Below are 24,419 nucleotides of genomic sequence, written 5' to 3'. Positions count from 1 at the left end.
GTGTGCTTTCCCGCTTCGCACAAACTCAATAGAGGAACACCTTACGCCTTGCTAAATTATTGTGCACATGACCTGGCAATCAGTGTGATTGTGTGGTAACTAAGCAACTTGATTCATCAAGGTAAGAATTATTGGAGTAAGTAAACTCTTCTGACTTATCCTTCAAACATTGCTGGACCCTTACCTTGCTGGTAGAATGGGAACATAAATATATAATCATATATCAGGTTACACAAGGGAAAAGGTTCATACCTGTAGACACAGGAAGCCTGTTTGCAGCATACCAAAGGTGTTGTACCCCAAGAGAGGCAAGATAAAGAATAAAAGAAGCAAGTCATTATGTAATTCATCCTAGACTAATCAAGGGTAACGTCTGCCCTCAAGCATCATGTGTTTAGATCGCATGTTATGCAGCCACCACAGGACCAATGGAGAATGTATCCACATTCCTGTGGGTTACCTCTTGCAGGTAGTGAGCTGTGAAGGTCGTCTGACGCTTCCACACACCTGTATAAAGTACCTGCATCACAAAGTGGTTCTTTTTAAATTCAAGGGACGTGCTGATGTTTGCCGTTTCGGGAGAGAGTCAGGATTCAAAGTTGCAAATCCATGAAGAGATCGTATTCCTGGTGACTCTCCTTTTAACCCTGCACATGTTAACAAAAATTCTGTCAACTTGGAGGCAAGTTCCTTTGGTTCATTTGCAGCAACACCTCAATGCTCTTATGGGGCTGAGTAAAAGTTACCTGAATCACTTGTTACAGATTGAAGACTCTCAATGCAAAAAGGCCCGAATATAGGAACTGCTAAAGCAAAATTTTGAGTCTTGGCAACAAACTCTGGAATAAAGCCGAGCATTACCTGTTCCCATCCCATTGAATTGGTGACATCGTAAAAAAGACCATGCACATTGCTGAATCTCTTAGCCAATGCCAGAGAGAGTAGGAAGACCATCTTAAGTGTTAGTTTATGGTTTGATGCCTGACGCAGTGGTTCATAAGGCACTCCTTTCGATGATTGTAGTACACGAACTACGTTCCATGGTAAAGGTCTAACTTCCGGCTGATGACAGGTACACAAAAACTCTGTATTAGGAGAAAGAATTCAATCAAAGAGGAAATATCAACTTTATTCAGTCTAAGGTCGAGGCTCAAGAGTGAGCGGTAACCCTTCACTGCCTAGACCAAGCAGAGTTTTTCCTCCCAAAAGTATAACAAAAACTCTTTTATCAATGGGAGAGTGGTGTTGAGAGGAGAGATAACCCTTCCACGACACCAGCTACAAAAGATTGCCCACTTAACCTTGTCAATGGCGGAGGATGACTCCTGGAGGTACCCTGATATCCTTTTTGCAACTGAGTACAAAAAGATTTTTTTGAGACAAATGCTGTATAATCTCCAGGTGTGAAGTCATACTGATGCTTTGACTTTGTGGTAAATCTTTACATATTGTTGTCTCAGAATATCGGGATGTGGAGGGAGCTCCCTCGGTACCGCTGTGAGCAGAGGTAAAAGATACGGAAACCTTTCTTGATGCTGCCACATTGGAACCATGAGGATCATACCCAGGTCTAGGATGCCCTAACCATTTTTATTAATTTTGTTACTAGGCAAAAGGGGGTGAGCGTATAGACTTTTAAGTTGTCCCACTAGTATCGGGAAGCATCTTGCCTAAAGAGTTTGGGGATTTGGTATTGGAGAGCAGTGCGTTAGAAGTTTTTCTGTTGAGAAAGGTTGCAAACATGTCTACTGTCGGGGAACTCCACAAAATGAGGGCTTTGTTGGCTATCTGATGATTTGAAGACCACTCAGAGTCAACTATCTGAGTCATACTGCTTAGATTGTTACCAGAAAGTTTCTCTTGCCCGGGATGAAACAGGCTGACAGGGCTACCGAGTGGTCTTCCGTCCATCTGAGAATTTCTATAGCTACAAGGCAAAGCTACAGGGAAAAGGTACCCCCTTGTTTGTTCATACATGCCATCACCGTGGTATTGTCGCTCATCATGACCACAGAGTGTCCTGAAAGGAGCTGCTGGAATTACTAGAGGGCCAGAAAGGCTGCCCTTATTCCCAGGAAATTCACGTGGTAATGGTGTTAGGACTATAGTCTGGAGGCCTTATACTGCAACATGTAAGCCCCCACCCTTCTTTTGAAGCATCAGTGAAGAGCATCAATTCTGGGGGAGGATAGAGAATATCAGCTCTCTTGAGGAGGTTAGTATCTGATACCCACCACCTAAGGTCTCTCTTTTACTCGGACTCCACCCAAATCCAATTGTTCAGGAGTCCTTGTGCTGAACCCAATTGGACTTCAGCTGCCACCAGAGAGACTGGATGCGATTACAGACATTGGTCACTAGATGCTCCAAAGAGGTCAGGTAGCCTAACAGACGAAGCCACCAATGGGATGAAAGCAAGTCTTGCAACAGGAGGAGGTGTATTCCCCTCTTCAGTCTCTTTATACTGCTTTTGGACTGAAAGACTTCTTTGTTGTGTGTCTATATGCATTCTGAGGTATACCAGTTTGTGTGATATTTGCAGGAAGGACTACTCAGTATTAATCACAGTCCCAAGATCATGGCAAATCTTGAGAAGCCTTTCTCGGCGTCAGAGAAGGATAGCTACCGAATCTGTTAGAATCAGCTAGTCATCTAGATATATTAATAGACCAATGCTGTTCTTATATGCCCAGGTTAACACTGAGGAGAACACACATGTAAACACCTGAGGTGCTGTGAACAGGTTGAAACACAGCACTTTGAACTGGTATAACCGATCGTCTAGGATGATCTTTAGGTACTTCCTTGATGATGGATGGATTGCAATCTAGAAGTAAGCATCTTTTAAATCCAGTGCTAATATGAAGTCCTTGGGTCTTACCGCCTCCCAGACTGTGTCCGCCGTTTCCATCCTGAAGGAGTTTATTAAACAAACTTGTTCAGGGAAGAGAAGTTGATGACTATCCTCTAGCCTTCAGAAATATTTTATGCAAGAAATAGTCAGATGTAGAAGCCTAGAGACCTACTACACCCTCTTGGAGACCGCCCTTCTCTAGCATGGTCTGGACTCCGGCCTGAAGGCCCTGTTATTTTATGGATCCCTTCATACCGAACTTGATATCACTGATTGGCAAATCAATGGAGGGAGATAAAGGGTGAGCAGGACTTGGTATCCCGCTCGTGGCATGGAGACCATCCAAGGTTTGGCTCTGTGTATCAACCCCTTCTTCCACCGGCTGTGCAGGCCTCCTCCCACCAGTATATGCCTACTCGTCTCCACGTCTAGACAGATGTTTGTAGGTTTAGACTACCATTAAGGAGTTAAAGGAGGAGGAATAGAAGGCAAAGAAGCTTGTCTGGGGACAGAACTCCTCCATCTCGTATCGGAAAGAGGAGAGACGTTTCCTGTGGGTCTGATACCTCAAAGGGTATTCGGAGAGTACCTGCCTTAGGTAAAATTGTATGCACCTGACCGGTTGGTTGCACCTGGGCAGGTCCGGAAACCCCTTGCTGGACTGCCTTGACCAAGTCATAAAATCATGGGGTGTCCTTTGTAAACGAACATCCCCCGAAGAGCTGAGTGAGTGATTGTGCTCATGAACTTTAATGGGAGAATCCCGAGTCAGGCGAAAATGACCAAGCATTCACTCAAAATCACTAACAAGTTGGTGTTGCGTGGTGGGGAACTAGTGGGAGTTACCAATGGTAAGTGCACAGTAGAGCTATCGCAAACTGCTTTAGCTGAGCGAATATGTGTCCAAGGGTGAGTTACTGCAGTGGCTTGTTCCATGGTATGCATAAGCACTCTTGCTTTTGGGCAAACAGGTGATCATAGATTAGCATTCCTCTGACCATGATCTAGCAATGCTGTAGCAGAGCATACACATACTGACAAAGCAGAGAATAATAAATGCGCTACTTTAGTAGATCTTTATAACACTGTAACTTAAAACCAAAGGTATCGCGTAGACCTTCATCAACGAGAAGAGTTCTCCCTCATACTTCCTCTAGGGAATGGCTGCGCGACAATGTACATGACTCTCGCTAGACTAGGTTCTAATTGCATGTAAGCTTAAGGTAAATGTGGCGAGGAACGAACATTCACTAACACTCCAGCAGGAGCATGATGAGGAGACTTAAGCGCTCCAGCATTAGGAATCGCAGAAAAATGGAAATATCCTGTGTTTGTGGGCATAGTAGAAAAAGTGGGTTCTCTCCCAAAAGGGGAAGAGACCCCAAGTAAAGGACCAGAGGGTCTTGGCTTAACAAAACTAGAAAAGTTCTGTTGGTGTGGCCTGTGAACACCGCAGCGAGGGACCAAGACTGAACACAATCTCCATGCCACATCGTTGACTTGCTCCGAATAGCAATGCTTCAAAGGGCTGGAAGGGGCATGGATGAGTCTAACACTCTTTTCCTAAAACCTAGTGGAGGCAATCATTCAGGAGAGCTAAGTGTTACTCACAAACAAAAAAGGTGCTCACTTTCAAGAGGAGCATCTCGGTGCGTCATACTATTTAGACCCTCTGCTTAGTGAGTGTACTCATGCAAAGGGAATGCGTCATAATATGCAAGGTGACAAAATTGACCAGCTTCAGACTCTGGGTTAGCTGCATTTGGCTTTCCAGGCTGGAAACTCCAAGGACTACTATTCTGCACTTGCTCTTGTTCCTAATTCCAAGCACCATGAACAAACGGTGAATGATCAGGCGAGGAAGTAGTTACAGGGAAGGGCACTTAAGAATCTGCTCGTGCATTATCTTCAGAGCCTTAGAGAAGAGGACTGAAGTTAACCTCGGAGGACGCAAGTGCGCAATTCCACTGTGCCCCTAACTGAATTATCTCTAACAGCCATTCCTTTGATGTAGGTATTAAAATCCCGAAGGAAGACCAGAGTTGACGAACGTCATCAGCAGAGACTCCTTTTTCAGCAGAGAGTGACACTATTTCAATAGGGGAAGTGGCGGTGTCCTCTAAGCCAAACAGTTGTCTCAGGTCAAACAGCCATTGGTCTTACTTGACCATCCTCCAGAAGACAACAGGCGATCAGAGTAAGTATGAGGCAACAGAGATGACAGAGAAGGAAGTTGATGTTTTTTTTCACCTTCGAGAAAGACCAGAGAAGAATCCGTTCTGGACTTCTTCTGCTGCTTCCCAAATTTCACCCAATGGAAGTATGGCCACTCCCATCAATCATTACTAGGTGAGTCCTGCATACCAAAGTGACCTCTACAGGACCGGAAAAAAGGAATAGGGTTCAGTGTCAAGGGCGGTTATTAAGATGTTACATTGGCAACCCTCACAACTAGGATAAACCACATGATGAGATCCGTAACAAAAACCCAAGCACACCTGAAAAGAAAAACTAATTAATTGATTGATTTAGAGATGAGTGGTGTCATGACATCTAAGGTCATTGATGTCAATATCATATGGTATAGATAAAGAACAAAAGGAATTCAATTTAAAGCAATAAAAGAAAAGATTTCCTCATAAAAGTTAAATCACTTTCAGAAAACCTCCTTCTGTAGCATTTTGAAAAATACTGTTAGGATTATAAGACACATCATCCCCATAAATATTAGATAGGACAAACCTACCATCCTCACCACGAGACACAAACCTTGGAGGAAGTAATCATGAACTTAATCTGTGCCCCTAACAAAATCATCTTCAGCAGCCATGCCTTCGAAAGGGGACCCGAAATCCATAAGGAAGACCAGAGTTGACGAACATCATCAACAAACAGAGACTCCCTTTCAGCGGAAAGCAGCGCCACTTTGCTAGGAGAAGCGGATGCTTCCTCTAAGCCACAGAGTTGTCCGGGGTGTGGTGCCACTTTGCTAGGGAAAGCAGCGGTTTCCTAAAGCCACACAGTTATCCGGGGTCAAACAGCCATCAGTCATACCTGACCCTTCCCAAGAAGAAAACTAGCGAGCAGTCACCATGAAGTGATCAAGCCAACAGAGAAGGATGTTGGGGTTTCTTCACCTTCAAAGAAAACCAAAGGAGAAAAATCCCTTTTGGACTTCTTATTATGCTGGTAACGACCAGCACTGTTTCTCTAGGGAAACAATAATGGCCTCCAACGCGCAAATTTGTCCCAGAATCACATGGGCACCACTCGTACTCATTCAACTTCTCGGAGGCCTTATAGCTGGGAAATCATCTTTGATCTTCGATTTATGGTAATGACCTAGCTTAGCGGTCTAACGACTGGAGCTTCCTGCTGTATATCTACAGGCACAGCATGCATTAAAATACTTCAGGAATCAGCCAAATCTTTGGACAGTTTCTAACTGGAAAATCTCAGACTTGGGACTCTTCATAGAGTCAAGGCCCTGAACTTGTCAGATAGATGGCAGTCTGACTGGAGGGACTGGGCTTTTTCGGTTGAAACATTGTCAGCTGAGCTGACACTGGAACAGGAGCTGGAAGTGTAACCAGAAGCATCACTTCCGGAATCTTAACTGGTCGCCTCCTGTGACAATGACGACATTACAGGTCTGGCCAGTTTGGTGTATTCCTTGGCTTGATGTCTACACTTCGGAATGACCTTGTCTTGGTAGCAACTGCCTCGGCCATAGCTAATGGTACTTTTTTGTTTTGCTGGACACTGCCTGGTGAAGCATGAACCGATTCCCTAGTCCACTGGCAGGAGACTCTGGTGGACTAAATGCGTTAATTGACAAAAGAGGTAGGGAGGCAAGAGGCCCACTCTAAGCAGGAAACTCCCACAAAACTGGCAGCATCCGGTGCCCTACTTAAGTTAACAGGTTAATTACAATCAAAGTGAAGAGTCAATGACGTTGCCCTATCTAAACGGCTAGTTGCTCCCCTGGTCTGGACCCTAAAAATTATGCAGTGTTTTTGTTGACTGAGGCGGACCACATTACGCAGACCACCCAGTGTCAGAATGCCGATCACACTAACTTCATGATACATAAAAACATGATGGAATGCCAAGAGATCTGTGCAAAAGGGAAAATCAAGAAAAAATTGGGCATTGGGCATCACCCCTTATTCTATTCTGGGAAAGGGGACCCAACGAGAACCTTAGAACTTACCTCGGGGGTAATAATAATAATACTGAATAACTAAAATCTCAGGTAAGATTCATATCTTATACAATGCTACTTGAATCTAGTTTACAAATGTTGAGGAGTAATTTAAGGTTAGATGGAAGAAGGAAAAACTAGAAATAAATAAAAAAAATTTTATTTCAAAATAAAAGAAAAACAAGACGTGCAGTACAGCACTACTAAAAGGAGACATAGTACTGGATATTCAAACTCCTAAGTTAAACGGTTTTATGTGTTGACCACCAAGAATAGAAAACAGAATAATATAATGAAGGGTATCTGTCTTGATACAGAGGGAATTCCAAGTATTATTACAGATAAATTTTTCAGACAAAATAATTGAGGAAAAACTGTTGGTACAGTACAGTACATTACAGCATTACAGTTGGCAACACTATGAAATGTACTATATTGGTAAGTAATTTGTGTTTTTTCTAGTTATACAGACATTGAGGTCTTTAAGTAGGTGTATTTATTTCAGCAAAGTTGAAACTAACCCATAAAGCTTTTCAGGTAAGATATAACTAGCAGGGTGTAGGAGCAGGATAGCTTAGACCTCGCTCACACCAGCAATAGCGCCTAACTTTCACTTTTGCAATAATTTCGGTAGGACTTTTTGGATGTGGGTTTGAAGAGCTCCAGGTTTGTATAGCAAAGAAATGTAAAAATTGCTTACCAATTCGTTATGTTTTCCAGGGCAACATACAAACCTTCCCCTCTTTACGTAGGAGACAAGGTGAGTGGGAATCCTAAAACCAACTGGCTGGTTACTGACCAGCGTGACCTTTTGTGCTTTGTACGAGCTATTGGAGAGGGACCTTGACACCTTGTTATCATCATAGGATGACGGCCTGGACAATAAGTGCTGGAAATAGTAAATTTCTGCGATTAGTGAAATTAAGCATGAAGTTGATCTAAACTCATGGCTAAATCTAAACATTGCCTGACTCCACCTTGCTTGGAAGACAGCGACATAAATACATACATATATATGAGGTTGAACAAAGAGTGGGTACTCACCTTCTGACAGAGGAGGTCAGCGGTGCAGAGCTCCTGGAATGTTGCACCCCAAGAAAGGGGATGATGAAGTAGGAAGTGCAAGTCACTCACACATTCACCCTAGTTCTCTGTCTGAGTGTTCACACACATTATCAAATGGTTCTTCCTCCTCCAAGCTAGCACCAATAGCAGCCCAGAGAGGGTGGATGTCTTTATCCTGGTCTCTCCTCGAAGAAGAAGAGTGCGCTTTAGGTTGTAGTCCATGATGATACGGTCTTACGTATGTGTAAGGACAGGAAAGGCATTCCCTTAAGACTGATGTTCACCCATAAAATGCCAGTTCTTAGGTACGTTCTTAGTATCTTTCCTCTCTTTGGTACAAACATCAAAGTTGTCTAACAAAGAGGAATTTCCTGACAACCCCTACTCTTCGAATTCTTGCATCCTCAGAAGTGTTAGAGGGAGGAAGAATCTTTGCTGTCAAAGAGGAGAGTTCTGTCCAGCACATCTATAGGGAAACCCCATAGTTCTCTGCCAAAAACACCTCCCTAGGGGACCTAGATCCATTATTCGTTTGAGATTGGATCATATCCCCTTGGCAGGGGAGAGACGGCCTTATGGTCTATTTTCCTCTTCTTGGTCGTAATTGGAATTATGTCCAGTCTCTCCCAAAAAGAATCTTAATTGGCCAGGTCCTAAGTCTGGAGGTAATCCTCATACCTCGAAGACCTGGGAGAATGGGCAGGATGAGGTTGTCTATCTAAGCTAGATCATCTTGGGTACGCAAGGACGTCACTCTCTTATGAGGATTCCAATGAGATGTTGGAAATTTTCGGAGAGGAAGCCTTAGGTAAAGGGTTGGCTGGAGCTCCAACCCCTTGCCATAATGCCAGCACCAGATCTTTGAACTACACAGTGTTTCTTACGTATGCAATTCCAGAGAAAGCTCCTCGCGGCTGGTTCCAAGGCATAAGAGGTGTGGTTTTGAATGGGAGAGGACGTGAAGTCCTCTGCTTGTGATCGTAGTTCAGCTCATGATCAGGTAAGGTGAAAACTACCTGTACTTACTACAGATGAGAGGAAAGCGAACACTCACTGATACGAGTGCTCTGGCCAATCCTGACTGGTAGGGTGTAATGTAACTGTGCGAATTTGCGAGATGATAGTCGATAGTGGGATCTGGCCTGCTCGTCTCCTTGCACTCATCTGGAGACAGAATATCTCTGAGCGCATTTGCTGTACTTGCTCTCTCGTACCTGAGGGTTGCACGCACTATGCATAGATATGTTAGCATTCTTCTCTAACTTGGAATCAGTGTTCCCAGAGCAGATGTTCTCAAACTCGTGACCAGGAGCATTGCATCCATAAGGGGTACCCCTCTTATCCGGCTCTAGCAAATAAGCTCTCCTTCCCTCCTCTCTATGAGAGAAAGTGCACAATGATGCGCAGGGCTTGTTTGCAAGAAACTAGTCTGCGCGCTCCCTTACAAAATTGTTCATGGGGGGAGCTCTCCTGTTCCCCAAGTCTGATGATGGAGTTATGCAAGCTTTTTTTCCTTCCCCCTAAGGGCGAAGGAAGACAGAACGCTAGGGACTTTTGCGGCCGTAATCAAGCCAGTTCCACTTCTTGCGGAGTGCTATGGCATGAGGTAAAGGAGAGATGATAACCTCCCTCTATCCCCATCATCCAACTCCGAAAAGCTGCACTCCGATGAACTGTAGTAGGTAAAAAACGAATCTAATGCCCTTTGAAGGAGCCCCCAAAAGGAAGACCACTCAGGAGACGACCTTCTCTACAGCAGACAGGAGGGAGGATCAACCCTTTTCCCTCCTAGTGAACCATCTCCTCTCAGACGAGGTGATGGATTAGCAGGAAGGGTTGAAAGGTTGTCTTCCCTCGGAAGGGTAGATTGTCCTACACCTGGAGGTGAACCTCAAGGCTGTTCCCTGAAACATAGCCGAAGCTAGTCCCTAGGAACGCAAGATTTCTCGACAAGCCACTCTGTAGAGTGCTTGTCTTCAACTGCTCAGGCCCATCCGCCTGAGCATGGTGGACGTTGGGACAAGAAAGAAAGGAAGCTTCTACATTTTATTGTGCATGAACACCCAATCACAAGGATTATTGCAGCTTTTCATTGACGGAGGACCTGTCAGCACCATGGAAGGCCACAATAGACGAACTGCATTGTCTGACAGAGACCCCCTTACGGCGGGGTCCGGAGCTTCCTATCTAGGAGAGGCAGTGGCGGGTTCAACACGAGAGGTTTTCACGAGGTTATCTGTACGCAGCTCACACTCAACCGACCCCTGGGTAAGCTGATCAAGTCGAATCAGAATGGCAAGATCGAACCACTGGAGAAAGCCGGCGAGATTTCTTCCTTTTCAAGATTGACCTCAAGGAAGAAGCAACTCTCTTAGCCTTCTTTTTCTGGCATTTGCCAGACCTCAACACCTAGGAGTGTGACCACTGCGTACACTCAGCACAAGGAGACCTCTGCATGCATGAGTGACCTCAGCACACATGACAGAGGTCTCCTTAGCCGACATGAAGGTGCCGCTTCAGGCTCTTCGCTGCCTGGACAAAGCAGCATAATTTGGATCCTCAAGGCCACTCACACTTGGAAAGAATTATTGAAAGTTTTAGCTTTAGGCTTTTTAAGGAAATTTTATTTTCGTTTGTTAATGGTGGAGTGACACATGCGTGCACTCCACTGAGCCAAATTAAAAAGTAATGGATAGTCGCCAGTGCTGGCGTGAGCAGGATCGGGCCTACCTCGTTCCTACCAACTGCTAAACAATGAAAGGAAGTTACACCTTTTCTGAAAAGTTTAATCAGCTAGTTCCAGCTTCGCAGAAATAAATTTTCATACGGAAATAGCGAAAGGTTTGTATGATGTGCTGGTACAACTGTAATTCTAATTTAATAAAAATACACTAGATTAGTAAAATTCGATACTTTATTTTCTGATCATTAAAAAGAAAAATTCGAACCACCAGATGAATTGAGAATGTCAAAACTAGTACAGTACCTGAAAACATGGTATGCATATGGCTGGAATTTTGCAGATTGCTTCATAAACTCAAAATTATTTGCAATTGAACTAATATGGCTAAAGCATCCTACAAAACTTCTAAAACACTAGTGAGAGAATTGGCATGTCTAAAAAAATATGGTAAAAACACTATAAAGACTATTCTTGATTATTTCATCACGGATAGTTTTCTAATATCAGTAAATAAACTATAATTCTTTTTTTCTTTTTTTCAGTATTTTCAATGTAATTCTGGCTGTCCTACGGAGAGTGGGGTGACACTGCTTTTATATGAAATAAAGATCATCCTTAAATTTTTTTTAGTGGAGAAATTTTCCAGTTTGGATCAGGGGATGAATCTAAGAAAAAAATACAGTATAAACAAAATTCAATTATAGTGTAAAGTAAACCTACTCCGGGAAGTGAGTGTGCCTGCACATCTCACTACGCTTAGTGTCTGGTAGCATTTCTTCCCATGAAGATGGGTAGTCTCACATATAAGGGTTTGTTTGCCCCGTAGACAAGGAACATAACCACTTGGCAGGTTCGTTCATACTTGCCAGTAAGAGCTGGAACGTTAGCGAACGCTGGGTTGTTTGTGAATGCTAGTGTGTTTGCAAACGCTAGTGTGTTTGCGAACACTGGAGCGTTAGAAACGCTGGGATGTTTGAGAACGCTAATTTTTATGCGAACACTGGAGCTTTAGCGAAGGCTGGATCGCTAGTGAACAATAGCATGCATTAGTGAATGCTAGCAAATGCCAGTGACGACGGTAGGCGTCAGGGAATTCTTCTGAGCGTTAGCGAAGATGAGTGATGACAAGCGCTATCGAATGCTAAAGAGCATTGGCAAACGCTGGCAAGCCATGGCGAACGCAGACGAATGCTAGCAAACGCTAGCGAGCCCTAGCAAACGCTGGTGAGCATTAGCGAACACTGGGAACTGATAGCGAAAGATGGCAAGCGTTGGTGACCGCTGGCGAGCGTTAGCGAATGCTGGTGAGCGTTAGGGAACACTGGGGAGCGATACCGAACGCTGGCGAGCAATACTGAATGCTGGCGAGAATTACCGAATGCTGGCGAGCGTTACTGAACACTGGCGAGCGTTACCAAATGTTGGCGAGCGTTACCAAACATTGGCGAGCGTTAGCTACGCGGATGCTGGGGAGTTTTGGCGAACACTGACCACCGATGGGAAAGGTTGCACAGCGATGGTGAACGCTGGCAAAAACTGTAGAGCGTTAGCAAACCCTGGCAAGCATTAGCGAACACTGGCGAGCGTTAGCAAACGCTGGTAAGCGTTAGCAAACGCTGGTGAGCGTCAGCGAACGCTGGCGAGCGTTCGCAAATGATGGCGAGCGCTCGCAAATGCTGGTGAGCGTTAACGAACACTGGCAAGGGTAGTCGAATGATGGCGAGTGTTAGCGAACGACGACGAGCTTTAGCGAACGCTAGGGAGAGTTAGCGAACGCTAGGGAGAGTTAGCGAACGCTAGGGAGAGTTAGCGAACGCTAGGGAGAGTTAGCGAACGCTAGGGAGAGTTAGCGAATACGGGCAAGAGTTAGCAATCGGCGGCGAGCTTTCGCGAACGCAGGTGAGAGATAGCGAACGCTGGCCAGCGATGGAGAACACTGGCCAGCGTTAGCGAACGCTGATCAGCGTTGGAGAATGCTGGCCAGCGTTAGCAAATGCTGACCAGCGCTGGCTAGGGATGGCGAAAGCTAGCCAGCAAAGGTGAGCACTGGTGAACGTTAACGAAGACTGGCGAGGGTTAGTGAACGCTGGTGAGGGTTAGCGAATGCTGGCGAGCATTTGCAAACGCTGGCGAGCATTTGCAAACGCTGGCGAGCGTTAGCGAAAGCTGGTGATCATTAGCGAAAGCTGCTGAGCGTTAGCGAAATATGCCGAGTGTTAGCGAAAGCTGCCGAGCGTTAGCAAAAGCTTCCGAACGTTACCGAGCGCTTGTGAGCGTTACCGAATGCGGGTGAGCGTTACAGAACGATAGCGAGCGTTACCGAACGTTGACGAGAGTTAGCTAAGCTAATACTGGTGAGCGTTGGGGAACGCTGGCCACCAATGGGAAAAGCTGGATAGCAATGGTGAACGCTGGCGAAAACTGGAGAGCGTTAGCAAACCCTGTCAGGCGTTAGCGAATGCTGGCGAGCACTAGTGAACGCAGGCGAGCGTTAGCAAACTCTGGCGAGAATTAGCAAACAGTGAATGCTGCCGAGCATTAGCAAATGCTGGCGAGCGTTAGCGAATGCTGACGAGCGTAAGCAAATGATGGCGAGTACTCGCGAATGCTGGTGAGTGTTAACGAACACTGGCGAGTGTTGTCGAACAATGGTGAGTGTTAGCGAACGATAACGAGCTTTAGCGAATGCTAGTGAGAGTTAGTGAATGCGGGCATGAGTTAGTAATAGCCAGCGAGCTTTTGCGAACACTGGCGAGCGTTCGCAAACGCTAACGAGTGTTAACTGATGCCAGCGAGCCTTAGCGAAAGATGACGAGTGTTAGCAAATACTGGGGAGTGTTAGAGAATGCTAGCGAGTGTTAACGAATGCTGGCGAGCGTTAGTGAATGCTGGTGAACACTGGAAAGCGCTAGCAAACGCTTACAAGCTCTAGCGAACCCTGGCAAGCGTTAGCGACTACTGGAAAGTGTTACCGACTGCTGGGGAGCGTTAGCAACCACGGGGAGCACTAGCAACCATGTGGAAGGTTTATGCTGGTGAGCATTAGCGAACGAAGGTGAGTATCAGGGAATGCAGGCGAGCAGTAGTGAATGCAGGCAAGCGATAGCGAACCCAGGCGAGCGATAGCGAACGCAGGCGACCGATACCGAACGCTGGCCAGCGATGGCGAATGTTGGTCAGCCTTGGCTAATGCTGTCCAGCGTTGGCAAACGCTGGCCACTTTTGGCAAATGCTGGCCTGGGATGTCGAAGGCTAGCCTGCAATGGTGAACGCTGGTGAAAATTTGTGAACACTGGCGAGAGTTAGTGAACGCGGGCTAGGGTCAGCGACGCTGGGGAGCGTTTGCAAACACTGACGAGCATTAGCGAAAGATGGCGAGCGCTAGTGAAAAGCTGGCGAGCATTAGCGGACACTGGCTAGCTTTAGTGACTGCTGGCAAGCGTTACTAAATGCTGGCGAGCGTTAGTGAATGGTGGGGAGTGTCAGCGACTGCTGATTAACGCCGGTCAGTGTTTGCAAGAAATGGCCAGCATCATTAGTGAATGCTGGTGATCATTAGCGAACGCTGGCTAGTGTTACCGAATGCTGGAGAATGTTACAGAATGTTTGCGAGCGTTACCAAACGCTGGCAAGCATTACCGAATACTGGCTAGCGTTACTAAATGCTGGCGAGCGTTAGTGAATGGTGGGGAGTGTTAGCGACTGCTGATTAACGCCGGTCAGTGTTTGCAAGAAATGGCCAGCATCAGTGAACACTGGCTGAGAAAGAGCAGAATCTTTCCTTTAAGTATGGGTACAGGTAATGTAAGTAATACTAAGTAATACCTTTGTTGTTTTGCAGACATCAGTCAGACAATATTTTTCCCATTTACCATACTACAGCTTGATGGATGGACGTGCTACATTGTGCATGACTTCTTTGCGATAATATGGTCTTTTTGAAGTATTCATGCTCCTCTTACTACAACAAGTGGTTGGCAGATAGCCTGATACCCTCACTAGCAGTTTCTCCCTCAAAAGAGGTTGAAACCATGAGGTGCAGATTCCATAGGGCTTGGCTTTTCTAAACTCTATGAGCTTTGTTTTGCTCAAAAGGATCGATGTAGGCAATAACCTGAAGGAGTTATAACCTACAAGAGTTATAGCTTACGAGCAGTTCCTACTTCATAAGAAGTTCAAATCATGAGGGCACAACAAAGTTCTATGAATTTTGTGATGTCCAACATGCACGTTGTATGCAATAACCACGAAGAGTTAAAGCCGATGAAACTCGAAGATGGGAGGGGTAGTCACCGCAAGTGGTCAGCAGACATCACTAACTCCGGCCAAGACCCAAAAGCGAAATACCTCAAGAGACTCATTTTGTACCCTGAGGGTAGGATGGATCGGAGTAGAAACTGGAAGCAGTACCTAACTCTTTCATCACCCAACTCCAAAGAGCAAGCACGGGGCATGGACGAAATCCATTTCCACCATAGGTTTTCCACGGGGGTGAAACCAACCAGGCAAAGACCGTCTCTCCTGCGGCAGGGAAAGGTGACCAACTCCTGTTATTGGTGTCAACAATTTTCTCTGCAAGTGGGAAGATTGCTTTTGGAAGGTAACTCTCCCTCAGAAAAGAAAGTTACCCTACACCTGGTGGAGATTAACTCTCCCTCGGAAGGGGAAGTTGTCCAACACCTGGAGGCAGCCCTCCCTGCTTGCCATCAACAAGCTGGGCTTAAGTTAAAGATTAGCGTTTAGCTGCCTGTGAAACTTAGCCAAAGCTAGTTTCCGGTTTGAACTCGAAGGGATTCCCCCAACTGGTAACCTCGAAGGGAACTAGTTTGCCACTGCTCTCGTTCCTATGCCGGTGGAGCAGGCTTTAAGGTGAACAGAGGCTGAGAAACCATTCCTTAGCGAAGAGACACAAAACCCTCAAGGAAGGTAGGAGTTGCCGCAAGTGGCAACACAAGAGAATTTCCCCATTGTAGCCGAAATTGCATCGCTAATGGAAGCGATGGAGTACACACCTGAGGAAGTTAGGAGTCACTATTTGAAAAGAAAAACTAACTTCTAAACTTATAAGCCAGTTACTTTTAATCATAAGCTAGTTAAAAGGTAATGATGGAAGAGCAAAACTACGTCTTTACTCTACCTAGTCTTACGCCGCGTGAGTCTGGCCTCGGTTAAAAACTCAAGGCATGAATAAAAAACAATAAATGGAGGTTAAGGTCGCCAGCCGGTATTAAGACAATATTTACTGACAACAAATATATTTACAATACTATTTACCTAAAAAAATGAATGAAAAATGTAGCACAACTGAGAAAGATATTCTTGTTAAATAAAGGTGCTTCATGTTGAGTTGGACAGACCTTGGACGACTTCAGCAAACAATCTTATTTCCTAGAAACAGGAAATAAATTAAGTTGTTAACCGATCACTTACGCAATTTACTTCTACACGCTGGGAACACGATGAAGTTGTGTGGTTATAACTTTTAAGCAAATAAAATCCAAGCGCATAACTTAGGAATTTGAAATACTCTCACATTGAAATTAACACTATCACAGGGTGAGTTAATTAAGGGTAGGAACAAATGGCACACGTGGTTGGGATGTAAGGATGGGATAAATTAATGAAGGTGCATTTGGTAGGATCTTTCATTAAGGATAAAAGGAAAGGATCGGATGTGATAAAGAAGGAAGTCGGAAGGCTGGGTAAGGATTATATGGATCTGAGGTTCTTATATCTCTCTATCTTGATAAAAGGATGTTGTTCCTCCCTTGCGGAGAGCGTATCACAGGTCTTTCTCCCGTTAAGGTTGAAGAGGAAAGACCTGCCCAGCCACTCGTACGAGATAACCCTTTTAGCCCCTGATGGGTGGGTGGGGGGGGAGCATTGATCTGACCCATTAGTTAATGAACTTGGTCTTGTCTCCTGACACCTCAATAATAGGCCTCCTCTTGACTTCTCCCCGGCTCCCTTTGCGGTGGCGCTGAGCGGCCACGTTCTTTTTGAAGATGCTTGAAATGAGACCTCAGGGGAGTAGACAGGTATAGGGTATGTGGGCAGGTGGCGATCAGGGTAGGGTCCCAACACTTGTAGTATTTCAACCGGTCCCTGCTGGGGGGTCTTGGTATGAAAAAATGGCGCAATGACCATCACGAATAAAAGCCCCCATTTAAGCAGAGATATTGTCCGAGAACAAGACAAAAACTCTGTAAGCAAGGTCTGAATCGACTAATCCTAATGACTCCACCCTCAGTGAGTCTCACCACAGTAATGGATTAGCTTTAAGTGCCACTTAGAAGTAAGCATGCTGGTTGTGATGTATCCACAAAAACGGTCATAGTGCAGTAGTATGCATGAAAGTTGAAGCAAATTGATAAATCACAACATACAAATGATAAAACAAATCTATAAAAAGTAAATCATATGTAAACCAATGAGTCCACGATGGCTCCTTAAGTTTATCAACCTGGGGAGACAAGGTCATATCAATATTATTTCATGCAATTTAGATTAACCTACTGACTATGGCTACTTGTTATGGGTCTGGCACTGTGCATTGAGCTCTAATGCCAGGAGAGTACATCTGCTATTTTAATATCTGAGCTCTTAATGTGCTTAACCTTCCAATTGTAGTTTTGGAGGTCTATGCACTACCTCATTATCTTCTTATTCTTATTACAGAGCGGATTCCATTAGATTAGAGGGTTATGGGAACTCAAGGTCAGCATACTATTCAAAATACTCAAGATATAAGCCCATGGCTAAGAGCTCCTTCTCTATAGTTTGGAGTCCTTCCCATGTCTGGAAGAAATTTATGATGCTGTCCAATTGAACCATACAGTTGGGGCTTCCTGCTAGCACCTTGTTCTTTAGCTTCTGAAAGCAGCTAAGGATGCTCCTAGAAGGAAACGGCATTACTTGACACTGGTGATGCCAAATATGTGTTACGAGTGTGGTCAGAGGTTGTGACTCCTCTGTCATGAAGTGGAAACCCTCGTCCATCTGAAGTATGGCTGGTAAGCCAAACCAATCAAAGAATTGGATGGGATATGTTGGAGAGATGCCCTGGTCACTATTTGCTTTGAATTACCGGTAACTTGGCAAGGATGGCATGAGGCTATGTAAGCTTTCAAAATTTTGTGCAAGCCTAGTCAGAACTGATGCTGGATCAGCTGGGTAGTACACTTTACAACAAATTGTCCTTCAAGTCCCTCATGGACCATGCATAGCACAAACAACTGGAGGTTACGGAGAACAACTACTTGCTGCCGCAGGGCCTCAACAAGATCATAGGAACCTTGAATGATTTTGAGGGGCACCTCATCCTTCAACAGGACGTTCTCCTTAGAGAGATTCTTAATTTCTGCTTCGTTTGAATATTTGGCTTCTCTGGAATTTACCAATGTCTCGTCCAACAGCTGGAATCTGATGAGCTCTGTCTTGCTTCTTGGGGTCTCGTAGCTAATGGGTGCTTCCCTCTTTGCATCCTCTGAGATCCCGGACAGGTGTTTGAAATAGCTCTATACCCAGTGGTGATAAGCAGCACAGCTTTATCTGAGGAGAATTCTTGGGTACAAGGCTTAGATTCGTTGCTGGGGGAAGAAGACTCCTGGCACTCCTCACTTAACCAATATATCTCACCAAGGCCAATGTCACCCAGCCATTCTATTTCCTCTGCAGGAGGTTTCCTAACAGTTTTGGACTCCGGCTTGGCATCCATCATGCACCTGAGAGGCACGCGCTATATACTTTTCAAGAGATCTTGTCCCAAGAGCCATTTGTAGCCTTCTTGTTGGAGATTGCTCACTATTCCTAGTTTGCACCTCTCGCTCAGCTGGGGCTTGGTTACCTTCAGCTCCACTGTAGGGAGATCCTTGGTGACTCCTTCAATGCACCGGACCTTCCTGCAACTGTCCTGCTGGATTTTGGTGCTGTTGGCTTGAAGTTGCGAGCTATTGAACTCTGCTAATTGAATGGCCATTTGCCGCATCTTTAATTTATGCGCTCTCACTCTTTCTCTCTCATCTCGCATCTTTTCTTGCTCTACTCTTCTCCGGTCCTTGGCCTCATTCACAAGCTCCCACACATACCTCCACAATGCGTCTCCCTCGTACCCTTGTCGTTCTGGCAAGACCATAAACTCCTGGATCTCAGCGACAGACATTCTGCTAATTTCATGTGGATACATTTACCAGACCAAATTCAACAGCTTGTGGGACGGTGTTGACCGTGCAAGGAATTACACGGATGGGAAAGACACTAGCTCATGCAGGAGTCAAACAGATGAAAGGATAAATATCAAGCTGGGTAGAATACACAATGGCTGTAAAAATATCTTTCGGAAAAGAATTATCACCGAAAGGCAAGTCTCACAAATAATTAAAATTTACCTAGAAACACAGATCATGCAAATAGGTAAGCACGTAGGCTATCTGCTTGTAAGGCTACCAAAATAATAAGCAACAAAATTTCACCCGGAATCACAGCGTTCACTGATCTTGCGTACTAGACAAAAAAAAAATTGGAATCACAGCGAGGGGTGATCTTATACACTAGAGATAAAATAAGAATCACAGCAATGGGTGATCCGGTACAGAAGACATAAAATAGGAATCATAGCGATGGGTGATCCTCTATACTAGACTTAAAAAAAGGGAATCACATCAATAAGTGATCCTGTACGCTAACCATAAAAAATGGAATCACACGAATGGGCGATCCTGTATGCTAGGCATGAAAAATGGAATCACAGCGATGGGTGATCCCGAACGCTAAACATAAAAAATGGAATGATAGCGATGGGGGATTCTGTCGCTAGATGTAAAAAATGGAATCTCAGTGATGGGTGATCCTGTATGCTAGACATAAAAGATGGTAATCACAGCGAGGTGTGAAGACTGAGCAGCCTGTCCCCGATGTATCATACTCTAGTAAAATTTATATGAAATCCTAAGCAGACTGGAATGGGATTTTGCATGATCTTTTGTGCTTGAATTCGTCACAATTATATAGTAGTGTAGATCCTGTTGTCCCTTTGAATGTGAATCTAGTCAACATAATTGATAGGCGGATCCCTTCTCGTGTGCTAAGGTACCGAGTAAAGGACATACCGTGGTTCAATGATGATTGTAGACATGATTATTTGGAGAATGAGGAGGCCTATCATCTTTGGAAGGGTAACAGATCAGATTTGACCTGGAATAACTATACTCAGCTTTGAGCTTTTGGTCAGAGAGTTTATGCCTCAACTGAAAAGGAATACAATTTAACCATAAAAAAACCCCTTCTGGTAACACTCGGGAACATAAATGGTGGTCTACCCTTAAATCTGCACTCTTTGGTGTTGATGCAACAGTTCCTCCTTTACTTAAACTAGATGGCTCAGTTACTCACTGTCCAAAGGAAAACATAACCCTTTTCCCTGATGTTTTTGACAGTAAACCGAGTAATCAAAAACTTGAACTTTCTCATTCCTGTTTTCCTGAGGCTAAACTAACTAATTTAGCTTTTCGATCTCGTGAAATTAAAGCTCTGTTGATGGACCTTGATGCTTATGGAGGTGTAGACCCAAATGGTATTTCTCCTTTGTTTTTTATAAAGACAGCAGATTTCTTAGCTCCAAAGTTATCTGTTATTTGCTGCAAGTTAGCAAGAAGAGGAGCTTTTAGCACTTGTGGGAGAATTGGTAATGTTAATCCTCTACGTAAATGTGTTTGTGGTAGCTCAAGTCCCACTGATTACTATCCAATTTCCATAACTCCCGTATTATCAAAAGTTTTTGAAGTCTTCTGGCAAAACGTCTTAATAAGATTGCTGAAGGTAATCATCTATTCCCTAGTTTGCAATTTGGTTTTCATAAAGGCCTTGGAGCATGTGATGCCCTTCTTACAATCTCCAATGCTGTACAGAAATCCCTTGATTGTGGTCAGGAAGTTTGTATGATTGGCTTTGATTTTAGTGATGCCTTTGACCTTGTTAATCATGAGGCCCTTATTTTCAAACTCAAACAGTTGGGATTGGGTGGGTCGTTTTTTAGCATTATTACTGATTTTTTAAGTAATAGATCTCAAAAAGTTGTTGTTGATGGACACCATAGTGATTATAGGAATGTGATATCCGGTGTTCCACAGCGTAGTGTTCTTGGCCCATTACTTTTCATACTATATACATATGACATGTGGTTTGTTCTAGAAAACAAGCTTGTTGCATATGCAGATGATGCTACTCTCTTTGCATCAATTCCATCCTCTTAATTTAGATCTGGGGTTGGTGAATCCCTTATTAATAGAGATTTAGCTAAATTTAGTGCATGGTGCAAATTATGGGGTATGAAGTTAATTCCTAACAAAACTCAAAGTATGATTGTAAGTAGGTCAAGGACGGTGGCTCCTCAACATCCGGATCTCAGTATTGATAATGTTCCTTCAAAATTTTAGGTGTGATTCTCGACAGGAAATTTACTTTTGAGAAATACATTAGGTCTGTGTCTTCTTCAATTGCACAAAAATTTGGCTTATTGAGAAAGTTTTTCAAGATTTTCGGTGATCAATCTATTCTGAAGAAATTTTTTATTTCTTTCATTCTACTTTGTTTTGAGTAATGTTTTCCTGTCTGGTCTTCAGCTGCTGATTCTCATTTTAATTTGTTGGACAGAGACCTACGGTCTATTAAATTTCTTATTCCTGATCTATAAATAATCTTTGGCACCTCGTTCAATTAGTTCATTACGCATGTTGCATAAGATTTTTTATAACATTCAGATCTCCCTGGACAATTCTATCCTGTTTGTAATAATAGGCAGGCAGTTAATTCTAATAACCAGGCCTTCTCCATCATGAGGCACAATACTATACAGTATTCTATAAATTTATTCCAGCTGTTTCGTATTTGAATCAGTAGAACTTCAAAAGTTCAAAGTTGGAGCAAATGATTTTATGTTGACCAGGCTGACGTGAGTCTTTTTATAGTTTATGTATGACATATGTTTTTAACGTTGTTAATAGTTTATATATGATATCTAATTTGACGTTACCGTTTTTAGAATGATTTATGGTTAATTTGTTCCCATAATTTGTTTCCTTATTTCCTTTCCTCAAAGGGCTATTTTTCTCTATTGGAGCCCTTGAGCTTATAGCATCTAGCTTTTCCAGCTAGGGTTGTAGCTTGGCTAGTAATAATGATAAATAGACTGCAACTGGCTAAAGCCAGTGGCGGAGGATTCCCCTGCAAAATAGGTGTGGAAATGCTTTCGTCAATCAGTAAAAGATATTGTGTAATGGTTTATTGACCTAATGACCCATTGACTAAATTCTGAGTTATGTTAACAAACTATTCTAGAACAATTTATCTGTATAATAGCAGGTATATGGAGGTAAAACATAGCCAAAAGTGACAAATATAGAGAAATTGACCTCTGAACTTGAAGACAATGGTCACTTACAATGTCATGTGAAGGTCATGGGTTAAATATGACCCCATATTCTGAAAGAGCATGTGCGAATGGGGCGGGGGGGGGGCCACAAAACATTACTTTTAGCCCATGTCAAATTTTTTCCATGAAATACCCATATGACCTTCAAAATGAGGGTTAAGGTCAAATTTGATTTGGCAGTATTGGCACTTACAAGGTCGTGTGAAGGTCACGGGTTAAATTTCACCCCATATCCTAAAAGAGCATGTGCCAATGGGAGGGGGACGGTCAACAAAACATCACCTTTAGCCTACGTTAATATTTCTCAATGAAATAGCCAAATGACCTTGGAAATGAAGGTCAAGGTCAAATTTGACAGTTGATTTGGAGGATTTATGCATATGCTTGGGGTAGTTTACTATAGTATGCTATGACCAGAAACCAGTATTTCATGGAGAAATTGCCAAAGTCATGATTTCTGCAATGTCATAAATAGTTAAAAATCTATATAAAAAAAAGTAATTAAGCAGTCGCTACAAAAGTTAAGCTAACCTTAGATAAATATATAGGGCATCATATGCCACTAAGATCGGGGCTCTGGGCCTTCCGGTTTTTGAGATCTCGGAAACAAACCTGTTTTGAGCCGGTTTGGCCATTAGTGACCTTGACCTTGACCAACTTGAATAAAGTAGGGCAATATCTGGGGATTTACCTCTGTATCATTGTCCATAAGGCCCTTAGCCATACGGCTTATACTTTAGGCCTAATGGCAATTTCGAATTTTACAAATTTTGCCTTTAAAAGCCCCTGTGACCTTGAAAAGTAAGTCAAGGTCACTTAAACTGGGTCTATGGCATATTCTTACCATAGGTTACCTATGATGATTATTTCAGATTTCTTGCGAAAAAAAAAACGCGTGGAAAGAATAATAATACCAAAAACAATAGTATTCCCCTATGGGGAATCCTAACAATAATAATAATAGTAAAGGAAACTGAAGCTTACCGCATGGTTTGAGAAGAGAGATTTTGCTGTGCATATGAATGTACAAATAAACACAAGATTTTAGCTATAGATATATATGTTTTAGCTGTTTTTCTTCCATGGTTCCAACTCCAGTGCTGATAGAATTTACTTTGAAAGAAAATTAAGGTTCGTCTCATCGCTAAAGACAGAAAAGGGGGAAGTTTTTACTGTAATAACAATAATTTGGAATTACTATTTTAGCGAATCCTGGCAAGGTTGCCAGTTTTGTTATTCCACGTGAGTCCGCCCTCTGTTAAGAACTCAGGCCATGAACAAAAGAACAATAAAAAGGAGGTTAAGGTCACCAGCCAGCATTAAGACAATAATTACCAGCAACAAATATTTTTACAATACTATTCAACTAAAAAAAAAATTTAGAAAAAATTGAGCACAAGGGAGAAAGATATTCTTGTTGAGAAGGGTAGGCTCCACCTTGAATGGGTGCCAATCGTAAAAAATATTTCCCAAAAATACACTAATCAAGACACGCTAATGAAATTTTCAGGCATTATTAGCACTATAATAAGGCATATCCTCTGTAAGTTTTATCATCCTACAGGGAAAATAAAGGATTTTATGAATAAAAATGTGAAAATCGGAGCTAGCGACTTAATGTTATTTGGTGACCAGTGAGAAACTACTGTCATGAATTGAAATCCGGTGTTTGATTATGTTTGTTTATCCACCTGGAACAAGCACACAAAGTTTTATCAAAATCGAACAGTCAATAAGCACACAGTAAGAAAAAAACGAGCAATAACTTTAGTGAAAGCCCGGCTGGTGATGGAGAGATACTTTAGAAATAAATATTCACCAAAAATTAAAATCTCGATTTATGGAAAAAATCTAACGTGTATTTGTAGGTATTATGTCACTTGAGAGCCTGAAACATCTAAATATTATATTACTTAAGGCATAAGAGCAGGATAAGCAAAGAAATACACCCCTCTCCCGAAAAAGAAAAAACGAGAAATTACGATTTTTGTCTGATGACAGAATTATTGCATATAAAATCATAGTCACCCCTGAACTCATTTTCTTTGATGTCACTGATATTAGAAAACGACTTTGAACAACTTTTAAGGGGTAAACTATAAAAATTAGACAATTACTAATGATATTTCTTATTTTTACTATTAACATAAGGGGGGCGTTGATGACCATGGGGGCATTATAGAGG

The 24,419-nt window shown here is 43.3% G+C and overlaps 1 protein-coding gene across 3 annotated transcripts in view; it reads right to left on the bottom strand.

The window, feature by feature from the left end:
• LOC137628810 (uncharacterized) overlaps positions 1-24,419 on the bottom strand; it is a 474,142-nt gene that overhangs the window by 439,125 nt on the left and 10,598 nt on the right. The gene's annotated exons all lie outside the window — the stretch shown is intronic.

Source organism: Palaemon carinicauda, chromosome 36 (assembly GCF_036898095.1).
Source record: "Palaemon carinicauda isolate YSFRI2023 chromosome 36, ASM3689809v2, whole genome shotgun sequence".
NCBI lineage: Eukaryota > Metazoa > Arthropoda > Malacostraca > Decapoda > Palaemonidae > Palaemon > Palaemon carinicauda.
The sequence above is the reverse complement of the archived record's forward strand: the minus strand, read 5'-3'. Positions and strand labels throughout refer to the sequence as shown.